We start from the raw sequence: 10,952 nt of genomic DNA on the forward strand, positions 1-10,952 counted from the left end.
CTGCGCAACTTTTGTTTTGCTTGAAATTGGCGACTTTTGTTAAAGAGCTAAATCTTGTCCAAAACACCTTGCGCAACTGTCCAGTTGATTGAAATTGGCGTCAAAACACTCTGCGCAACTGTCGTTTTGCTTGAAACTGGCGACTTTGTTAAGTAGCTAAAACTTGTCTAAAACACCGTGCGCAACTGTCCTTTAGCTTGAAATTGGCGTCAAAACACTCTGGGCAACTGTTGTTTTGCTTTAAATTGGCCCGTATTGTTCGGAAGGTAAAGCATGTGTGAAACACCGTGCGAAACTGTCCTGTTGCTCGAAATTGGCGTCAAAACACTCTGCGCAACTGTCTTTTTTGTTCGAAATTGGCCACTTTTGTTCAAAAGCTAAAACTTGTCCAAAACAACGTGCGGAACACTCCTGTTGCTCGAAATAGGCGTCAAAACACTCTGCGCAACTGTCGTTGTGCTTCAAATTGGTGACTTTTGTTAAAAAGCTAGAACTTGTCCAAAACACCGTGCGCAAAGCTCCTGTTGCTCGAAATTGGCGTCAAAACTCTCTGCGCAAATGTCGTTGTGCTTGAAATTGGTGACTTTTGTTAAAAAGCTAAAACTTGTCTAAAACCCCTTGCGCAACTGTCGTGTTGCTTGAAATTAGGGTGTAAACACTCTGCCCAACCAACGCTTTGCTTCAACTTGGCGTCTTTTGTATAAAACTTGTCCAGAACACCGTGCGCAACTGTCCTGTATCTTGAAATTGGCCACTTTTGTTAAAAAGCTAAACTTTGCGCAAAACAAAGAGCGCAACTGTCCTATTGATCGAAATTGGCGTCAAAAAAGTCTGCGCGACTGTCGTTTTTCTAGAAGTTTGCAACTATTGTTAAGAACCTAAAACTTGTCCAAATTACCGTGCACAACTGTCCAATTGATTGAAATTGGCGTCAAAACACTGTGCACAATTGTCGCTTTCGTTGCAATTGGCGACTTTTGTTAAATAGCGAAAACTTGTACAAAACACCGTGGCGCAACTGTCCTGTTGCTCCAAAATTGGCGTCAAAACACTCTGCGCAACTGTCGTTTCGTTCTAGATTGGCGACTTTTGTTAAGAAGATAAAACCTGTCCAAAAAACCGTGCGCACCTTTCATGTTGCTTGAAATGGGCCGTTTGACCGAAGGCCTGTGGGAAAGAGGGCTCGCAACTTTCAATTTACCTTAATTGGTTTGTGTGGTCAATAATATCCAAGAAATTCGATTTGCTGTTTTAGATAAAACTTGTAAAAAGCAGCGTGCGAAACGGTACTGTTGCTCGAAATTGGCCTCAAATCACTCTGGGCAACTGTTGTTTTGCTTCAAATTGGCCCGTATTGTTCGGAACGTAAAGCTTGTGTGAAACACCGTGCGCAACTGTCCTGTTGCTCGAAATTGGCGTCAAAACACTCTGCGCAAGTGTCTTTCTGTTCGAAATTGGCTACTTTTGTTGAAAAGCTAAAACTTGTCCAAAACTCCGTGCGCAACACTCGTGTTGCTAGAAATTGGCGTCAAAACACTCTGCACAACTGTCTTTTTTGTTCGAAATTGGCCACTTTTGTTGAAAAGCTAAAACTTGTTCAAAACACCCTGCACAACACTCCTGTTTCTAGAAATTGGCGTCAAAACACTCTGCGCAACTTTCGTTTTGCTTGAAATTGGAGACTTTTGTTAAAAAGATAAAGCTTGTCCAAAACCCTTGCGCAACTGTCCAGGTTATTAAAATTGACGTCCAAACACTCTGCGCAACTGTCGTTTTGCTTGAAACTGGCGACTTTGTTAAGTAGCTAAAACTTGTGTGAAACACCGTGCGCAACTGTCCTGTAGCTTGAAATTGGCGTCAAAACACTCTGCGCAACTGTCGTTTTGCTTCAAATTTGCGACTATTATTAAAAGGCGAAAACTTGTACAAAACAGCGTGCGGAACTGTCGTGTTGCCTGAAATTTGGGTGTAAACACTTTGCCCAACTAACGCTTTGCTTGAACTTGGCGTCTTTTGTTAACAATCTAAAACTTGTCCAGAACACCGTGCGCAACTGTTCTATTGCTCGAAATTGGCGTCAAAACACTCTGCGCAGCTGTCTTTTTGTTCGAAATTGGCCACATTTGTTGAAAAGCTAAAGCTTGTCCAAAACACCGTGCGCAACACTCCTTTTGCTCGAAATAGGCGTCAAAACACTCTGCGCAACTTTCGTTTTGCTTGAAACTGGCGACTTTGTTAAATAGCTAAAACTTGTTTAAAACACCGTGCGCAAATGTCCTGTTGCTTGAAATTGGCGTCAAAACACTCTGCGCAACTGTCGTTTTGCTTGAAGTTTGCGACTATTGTTAAAAAGCGAAAACTTGTCCAAAACACCTTGCGCAACTGTCGTGTTGCTTGAAATTGGGGTCTAAACACTCTGCTCAACTAACGGTTCGCTTGAAATTGGCGACTTTTGTTAAAAAGCTAAAATTTGTCCAAAACACCGTGCGCAACACTACTGTTGCTCGAAATTGGCGTCAAAACTCCCTGCGGAAATGTCGTTGTGCTTGAAATTGGTGACTTTTGTTAAAAAGCTAAAACTTGTTTAAAACCCCTTGCGCAACTGTTCTGTTGCTTGAAAATGGCGTCAAAACGCTCTACGCAACTGTCGTTTCGTTGTAGATTGGCGACTTTTGTTCAGAAGCGAAAACTTGTCCAGAACACCTGCGCAACTGTCGTGTTGCTTGAAATTTGGGTTTAAACACTCTGCCCAACTAGCAATTTGCTTGAACTTGGCGTCTTTTGTTAAAAATCTAAAACTTGTCCAGAAGACCGTGCGCAACTGTCCTGTCGCTCGAAATTGGCGTCTAAAGACTCTGCGCAACTGTCGTTTTTCTTGAAGTTTGCGACTATTGTTAAAAAGCTAAAACTTGTCCAAAACACCTTGCGCAACATTCCACTTGATTAAAATTGGCGTCCTAACACTCCGCGCAACTGTCGTTTTTCTAGAAGTTTGCGACTATTGTTAAAAAGCTAAAACTTGTCCAAAACACCGCGCGCAACTTTCCACTTGATTAAAATTGGCGTCCTAACACTCCGCGCAACTGTCGTTTTTCTAGAAGTTTGCGATTTTTGTTAAAAAGCTAAAACTTGACCCAAACAACGTGCGCAACTGTCCTGTTGCTTGAAATTGGCCACTTTTGTTAAAAAGCTAAACCTTGTGCAAAACAAAGTGCGCCACTGTCCTATTGCTCGATATTGGCGTCAAAAAAGTCTGCGCGACTGTCGTTTTTCTTGAAATTGCAGTGTCTTTTGACGCCAATTTCGAGAAACAGAAGTGTTGCGCACGGTGTTTAGGACAAGATGTAGGTTTTTAAATAAAGTGGCCAATTTCGAACAAAAAGACAGTTGCGCAGAGTGTTTTGACGCCAATTTCGAGCAAGAGGACAAATGCGCAAAGGTGTCTTGGACAAGTTTTAGCTATTGGCGTCACAACACTCTGCGCAACTTTTGTTTTGCTTGAAATTGGCGACTTTTGTTAAAGAGCTAAATCTTGTCCAAAACACCTTGCGCAACTGTCCAGTTGATTGAAATTGGCGTCAAAACACTCTGCGCAACTGTCGTTTTGCTTGAAACGGCGACTTTGTTAAGTAGCTAAAACTTGTCTAAAACACCTTGCGCAACTGTCCTTTAGCTTGAAATTGGCGTCAAAACACTCTGGGCAACTGTTGTTTTGCTTTAAATTGGCCCGTATTGTTCGGAAGGTAAAGCATGTGTGAAACACCGTGCGAAACTGTCCTGTTGCTCGAAATTGGCGTCAAAACACTCTGCGCAACTGTCGTTATGCTTCAAATTGGTGACTTTTGTTAAAAAGCTAGAACTTGTCCAAAACACCTTCCGCAAAGCTCCTGTTGCTCGAAATTGGCGTCAAAACACTCTGCGCAAATGTCGTTGTGCTTGAAATTGGTGACTTTTGTTAAAAAGCTAAAACTTGTCTAAAACCCCTTGCGCAACTGTCGTGTTGCTTGAAATTAGGGGTGTAAACACTCTGCCCAACCAACGCTTTGCTTCAACTTGGCGTCTTTTGTATAAAACTTGTCCAGAACACCGTGCGCAACTGTCCTGTATCTTGAAATTGGCCACTTTTGTTAAAAAGCTAAACTTTGCGCAAAACAAAGAGCGCAACTGTCCTATTGATCGAAATTGGCGTCAAAAAAGTCTGCGCGACTGTCGGTTTTCTAGAAGTTTGCAACTATTGTTAAGAACCTAAAACTTGTCCAAATTACCGTGCACAACTGTCCAATTGATTGAAATTGGCGTCAAAACACTATGCACAATTGTCGCTTTCGTTGCAATTGGCGACTTTTGTTAAATAGCGAAAACTTGTACAAAACACCGTGGCGCAACTGTCCTGTTGCTCCAAAATTGGCGTCAAAACACTCTGCGCAACTGTCGTTTCGTTCTAGATTGGCGACTTTTGTTAAGAAGATAAAACCTGTCCAAAAAACCGTGCGCACCTTTCATGTTGCTTGAAATGGGCCGTTTGACCGAAGGCCTGTGGGAAAGAGGGCTCGCAACTTTCAATTTACCTTAATTGGTTTGTGTGGTCAATAATATCCAAGAAATTCGATTTGCTGTTTTAGAGAAAACTTGTAAAAAGCAGCGTGCGAAACGGTACTGTTGCTCGAAATTGGCCTCAAATCACTCTGGGCAACTGTTGTTTTGCTTCAAATTGGCCCGTATTGTTCGGAACGTAAAGCTTGTGTGAAACACCGTGCGCAACTGTCCTGTTGCTCGAAATTGGCGTCAAAACACTCTGCGCAAGTGTCTTTCTGTTCGAAATTGGCTACTTTTGTTGAAAAGCTAAAACTTGTCCAAAACTCCGTGCGCAACACTCGTGTTGCTAGAAATTGGCGTCAAAACACTCTGCACAACTGTCTTTTTTGTTCGAAATTGGCCACTTTTGTTGAAAAGCTAAAACTTGTTCAAAACACCCTGCACAACACTCCTGTTTCTAGAAATTGGCGTCAAAACACTCTGCGCAACTTTCGTTTTGCTTGAAATTGGAGACTTTTGTTAAAAAGATAAAGCTTGTCCAAAACCCTTGCGCAACTGTCCAGGTTATTAAAATTGACGTCCAAACACTCTGCGCAACTGTCGTTTTGCTTGAAACTGGCGACTTTGTTAAGTAGCTAAAACTTGTGTGAAACACCGTGCGCAACTGTCCTGTAGCTTGAAATTGGCGTCAAAACACTCTGCGCAACTGTCGTTTTGCTTCAAATTTGCGACTATTATTAAAAGGCGAAAACTTGTACAAAACAGCGTGCGGAACTGTCGTGTTGCCTGAAATTTGGGTGTAAACACTTTGCCCAACTAACGCTTTGCTTGAACTTGGCGTCTTTTGTTAACAATCTAAAACTTGTCCAGAACACCGTGCGCAACTGTTCTATTGCTCGAAATTGGCGTCAAAACACTCTGCGCAGCTGTCTTTTTGTTCGAAATTGGCCACATTTGTTGAAAAGCTAAAGCTTGTCCAAAACACCGTGCGCAACACTCCTTTTGCTCGAAATAGGCGTCAAAACACTCTGCGCAACTTTCGTTTTGCTTGAAACTGGCGACTTTGTTAAATAGCTAAAACTTGTTTAAAACACCGTGCGCAAATGTCCTGTTGCTTGAAATTGGCGTCAAAACACTCTGCGCAACTGTCGTTTTGCTTGAAGTTTGCGACTATTGTTAAAAAGCGAAAACTTGTCCAAAACACCGTGCGCAACTGTCGTGTTGCTTGAAATTGGGGTCTAAACACTCTGCTCAACTAACGGTTCGCTTGAAATTGGCGACTTTTGTTAAAAAGCTAAAATTTGTCCAAAACACCGTGCGCAACACTACTGTTGCTCGAAATTGGCGTCAAAACTCCCTGCGGAAATGTCGTTGTGCTTGAAATTGGTGACTTTTGTTAAAAAGCTAAAACTTGTTTAAAACCCCTTGCGCAACTGTTCTGTTGCTTGAAAATGGCGTCAAAACGCTCTGCGCAACTGTCGTTTCGTTGTAGATTGGCGACTTTTGTTCAGAAGCGAAAACTTGTCCAGAACACCGTGCGCAACTGTCGTGTTGCTTGAAATTTGGGTTTAAACACTCTGCCCAACTAGCAATTTGCTTGAACTTGGCGTCTTTTGTTAAAAATCTAAAACTTGTCCAGAAGACCGTGCGCAACTGTCCTGTCGCTCGAAATTGGCGTCTAAAGACTCTGCGCAACTGTCGTTTTTCTTGAAGTTTGCGACTATTGTTAAAAAGGTAAAACTTGTCCAAAACACCGTGCGCAACTTTCCACTTGATTAAAATTGGCGTCCTAACACTCCGCGCAACTGTCGTTTTTCTAGAAGTTTGCGATTTTTGTTAAAAAGCTAAAACTTGACCCAAACAACGTGCGCAACTGTCCTGTTGCTTGAAATTGGCCACTTTTGTTAAAAAGCTAAACCTTGTGCAAAACAAAGTGCGCCACTGTCCTATTGCTCGATATTGGCGTCAAAAAAGTCTGCGCAACTGTCGTTTTTCTTGAAATTGCAGTGTCTTTTGACGCCAATTTCGAGAAACAGAAGTGTTGCGCACGGTGTTTAGGACAAGATGTAGGTTTTTAAATAAAGTGGCCAATTTCGAACAAAAAGACAGTTGCGCAGAGTGTTTTGACGCCAATTTCGAGCAAGAGGACAAATGCGCAAAGGTGTCTTGGACAAGTTTTAGCTATTGGCGTCACAACACTCTGCGCAACTTTTGCTTTGCTTGAAATTGGCGACTTTTGTTAAAGAGCTAAATCTTGTCCAAAACACCTTGCGCAACTGTCCAGTTGATTGAAATTGGCGTCAAAACACTCTGCGCAACTGTCGTTTTGCTTGAAACTGGCGACTTTGTTAAGTAGCTAAAACTTGTCTAAAACACCGTGCGCAACTGTCCTTTAGCTTGAAATTGGCGTCAAAACACTCTGGGCAACTGTTGTTTTGCTTTAAATTGGCCCGTATTGTTCGGAAGGTAAAGCATGTGTGAAACACCGTGCGAAACTGTCCTGTTGCTCGAAATTGGCGTCAAAACACTCTGCGCAACTGTCTTTTTTGTTCGAAATTGGCCACTTTTGTTCAAAAGCTAAAACTTGTCCAAAACAACGTGCGGAACACTCCTGTTGCTCGAAATAGGCGTCAAAACACTCTGCGCAACTGTCGTTGTGCTTCAAATTGGTGACTTTTGTTAAAAAGCTAGAACTTGTCCAAAACACCGTGCGCAAAGCTCCTGTTGCTCGAAATTGGCGTCAAAACTCTCTGCGCAAATGTCGTTGTGCTTGAAATTGGTGACTTTTGTTAAAAAGCTAAAACTTGTCTAAAACCCCTTGCGCAACTGTCGTGTTGCTTGAAATTAGGGTGTAAACACTCTGCCCAACCAACGCTTTGCTTCAACTTGGCGTCTTTTGTATAAAACTTGTCCAGAACACCGTGCGCAACTGTCCTGTATCTTGAAATTGGCCACTTTTGTTAAAAAGCTAAACTTTGCGCAAAACAAAGAGCGCAACTGTCCTATTGATCGAAATTGGCGTCAAAAAAGTCTGCGCGACTGTCGTTTTTCTAGAAGTTTGCAACTATTGTTAAGAACCTAAAACTTGTCCAAATTACCGTGCACAACTGTCCAATTGATTGAAATTGGCGTCAAAACACTGTGCACAATTGTCGCTTTCGTTGCAATTGGCGACTTTTGTTAAATAGCGAAAACTTGTACAAAACACCGTGGCGCAACTGTCCTGTTGCTCCAAAATTGGCGTCAAAACACTCTGCGCAACTGTCGTTTCGTTCTAGATTGGCGACTTTTGTTAAGAAGATAAAACCTGTCCAAAAAACCGTGCGCACCTTTCATGTTGCTTGAAATGGGCCGTTTGACCGAAGGCCTGTGGGAAAGAGGGCTCGCAACTTTCAATTTACCTTAATTGGTTTGTGTGGTCAATAATATCCAAGAAATTCGATTTGCTGTTTTAGATAAAACTTGTAAAAAGCAGCGTGCGAAACGGTACTGTTGCTCGAAATTGGCCTCAAATCACTCTGGGCAACTGTTGTTTTGCTTCAAATTGGCCCGTATTGTTCGGAACGTAAAGCTTGTGTGAAACACCGTGCGCAACTGTCCTGTTGCTCGAAATTGGCGTCAAAACACTCTGCGCAAGTGTCTTTCTGTTCGAAATTGGCTACTTTTGTTGAAAAGCTAAAACTTGTCCAAAACTCCGTGCGCAACACTCGTGTTGCTAGAAATTGGCGTCAAAACACTCTGCACAACTGTCTTTTTTGTTCGAAATTGGCCACTTTTGTTGAAAAGCTAAAACTTGTTCAAAACACCCTGCACAACACTCCTGTTTCTAGAAATTGGCGTCAAAACACTCTGCGCAACTTTCGTTTTGCTTGAAATTGGAGACTTTTGTTAAAAAGATAAAGCTTGTCCAAAACCCTTGCGCAACTGTCCAGGTTATTAAAATTGACGTCCAAACACTCTGCGCAACTGTCGTTTTGCTTGAAACTGGCGACTTTGTTAAGTAGCTAAAACTTGTGTGAAACACCGTGCGCAACTGTCCTGTAGCTTGAAATTGGCGTCAAAACACTCTGCGCAACTGTCGTTTTGCTTCAAATTTGCGACTATTATTAAAAGGCGAAAACTTGTACAAAACAGCGTGCGGAACTGTCGTGTTGCCTGAAATTTGGGTGTAAACACTTTGCCCAACTAACGCTTTGCTTGAACTTGGCGTCTTTTGTTAACAATCTAAAACTTGTCCAGAACACCGTGCGCAACTGTTCTATTGCTCGAAATTGGCGTCAAAACACTCTGCGCAGCTGTCTTTTTGTTCGAAATTGGCCACATTTGTTGAAAAGCTAAAGCTTGTCCAAAACACCGTGCGCAACACTCCTTTTGCTCGAAATAGGCGTCAAAACACTCTGCGCAACTTTCGTTTTGCTTGAAACTGGCGACTTTGTTAAATAGCTAAAACTTGTTTAAAACACCGTGCGCAAATGTCCTGTTGCTTGAAATTGGCGTCAAAACACTCTGCGCAACTGTCGTTTTGCTTGAAGTTTGCGACTATTGTTAAAAAGCGAAAACTTGTCCAAAACACCGTGCGCAACTGTCGTGTTGCTTGAAATTGGGGTCTAAACACTCTGCTCAACTAACGGTTCGCTTGAAATTGGCGACTTTTGTTAAAAAGCTAAAATTTGTCCAAAACACCGTGCGCAACACTACTGTTGCTCGAAATTGGCGTCAAAACTCCCTGCGGAAATGTCGTTGTGCTTGAAATTGGTGACTTTTGTTAAAAAGCTAAAACTTGTTTAAAACCCCTTGCGCAACTGTTCTGTTGCTTGAAAATGGCGTCAAAACGCTCTGCGCAACTGTCGTTTCGTTGTAGATTGGCGACTTTTGTTCAGAAGCGAAAACTTGTCCAGAACAGCGTGCGCAAGTGTCGCGTTGCTTGAAATTGGGGTCTAAACACTCTCCTCAACTAACGGTTCGCTTGAAATTGGCGACTTTTGTTAAAAAGCTAAAACTTGTCCAAATCACCGTGCGCAACTGTCCTGTAGCTTGAAATTGGCGTCAAAAAACTGCGCAAATATCGTTGTGCTTGAAATTGGTGACTTTTGTTAAAAACCTGAAACTTGTCTAAAGCTCCTTGCGCAACTGTCGTGTTGCTTGAAATTTGGGTGTAAACACTCTGCCCAACCAATGCTTCGCTTGAACTTGGCGTCTTTTGTTAACCAAATAAAACTCGTCAAGACCACCGTGCGCAACTGTCCTGTTACTTGAAATTGGCCACTTTTGTTAAAAAGCTTAACTTTGCGCAAAACAAAGTGCGCAACTGTCCTATTGCTTGAAATTGGCCGTTTGACTTTTCAACAAAAGTGGCCAATTTCGAACAAAAACACAGTTGCGCAGAGTGTTTTGACGCCAATTTCCAGCAACAGGACAGTTGCGCACGGTGTCTCACACAAGCTTTACCTTGCGAACAATACGGGCCAATTTGAAGCAACACGACAGTTGCGTAGAGTGATTTGAGGCCAATTTCGAGCAACAGCACGGTTACGCACGCTGCTTTTTAGTAGTTTTATCTTAAACAGCAAATCGAATTTCTTGGATCTAATTGACCACGCACACCAATTTAGGTAAATTGAGAGTTGCGAGCCCTCCTTCTCATAAGCATTAGGTCAAACGGTGAGAATATTTTTTTAGGTTGTTCACGCCGGGCTGCTGAGCCCGCGGAATCAGCCACCAAAATCGTCAGCAATTTTTTTCAAAATGGCGGCCAATTTGAAAGGCTGTTTAATAACCAAATTTATGGCATAAATTATAAAAAGCAGAGATTTCTGGGATTTTTGGAGGCCTGGCTGCAAGACCACGAGGAAAACGAATTTTTTGAAGTCATTTGCTGAATTTCAGGTACGTTTAAGTGTGTTTTTACGCTCTTTTTTTGTCGTGTTGTGAGGCGTCTGAATTACCATTTCTTGTCGTACTTTCCCAAATAAGTTTTGATGGACGCACAGCACAGAAAATTTAAAACGGCAGAAACCTGGCAAGTAAAATAGAGACCCCAAAACACGAAAGACCTTGTCTAAAAATTGCCTTCTTCCACGTTAAAAGTGTGACCGCGTTTGGTGTTGTGTTTCTCCCTAGGTCTTGCCTGTTAGGTCCAGAAAATTGAAGAGTCCTTGTCAAGTTTCATTTTCAAGGTTCAAGGTGTCAATTGTGCCAACTGAAAAATTAAATATCCTTGAAAACTGATGGCTCGTAAAGGCAAGAAATGTACGAGGAGTACAAAGGCTATCTCGAAAGGATATTATCCCATTGGCCTACATGCAACAAAGACTAGACTCAATAAAAAGGTCAAAGAGTTAAACCAGAAGGTGGATAAATTGAATAGGAAGGTTAGCAAAATTATAATTATGAGTTAAAAATTTGCTTGTAAAGAC

General features: G+C 42.1%; 1 long non-coding RNA gene across 1 annotated transcript in view; it reads left to right on the forward strand.

Annotated features, from left to right (window-relative positions):
- The first annotated feature begins 10,347 nt into the window (after window positions 1–10,347).
- The window catches only part of LOC140940813 (uncharacterized), a 4,243-nt gene continuing 3,638 nt past the window's right edge, over window positions 10,348–10,952 (forward strand). The window contains exons 1-2 of the long non-coding RNA XR_012166374.1: window positions 10,348–10,422; window positions 10,657–10,907. This is a non-coding gene — a long non-coding RNA (uncharacterized lncRNA). The remainder of the gene's footprint in view (window positions 10,423–10,656; window positions 10,908–10,952) is intronic.

Source organism: Porites lutea, chromosome 6, assembly GCF_958299795.1.
Source record: "Porites lutea chromosome 6, jaPorLute2.1, whole genome shotgun sequence".
Lineage (NCBI taxonomy): Eukaryota > Metazoa > Cnidaria > Anthozoa > Scleractinia > Poritidae > Porites > Porites lutea.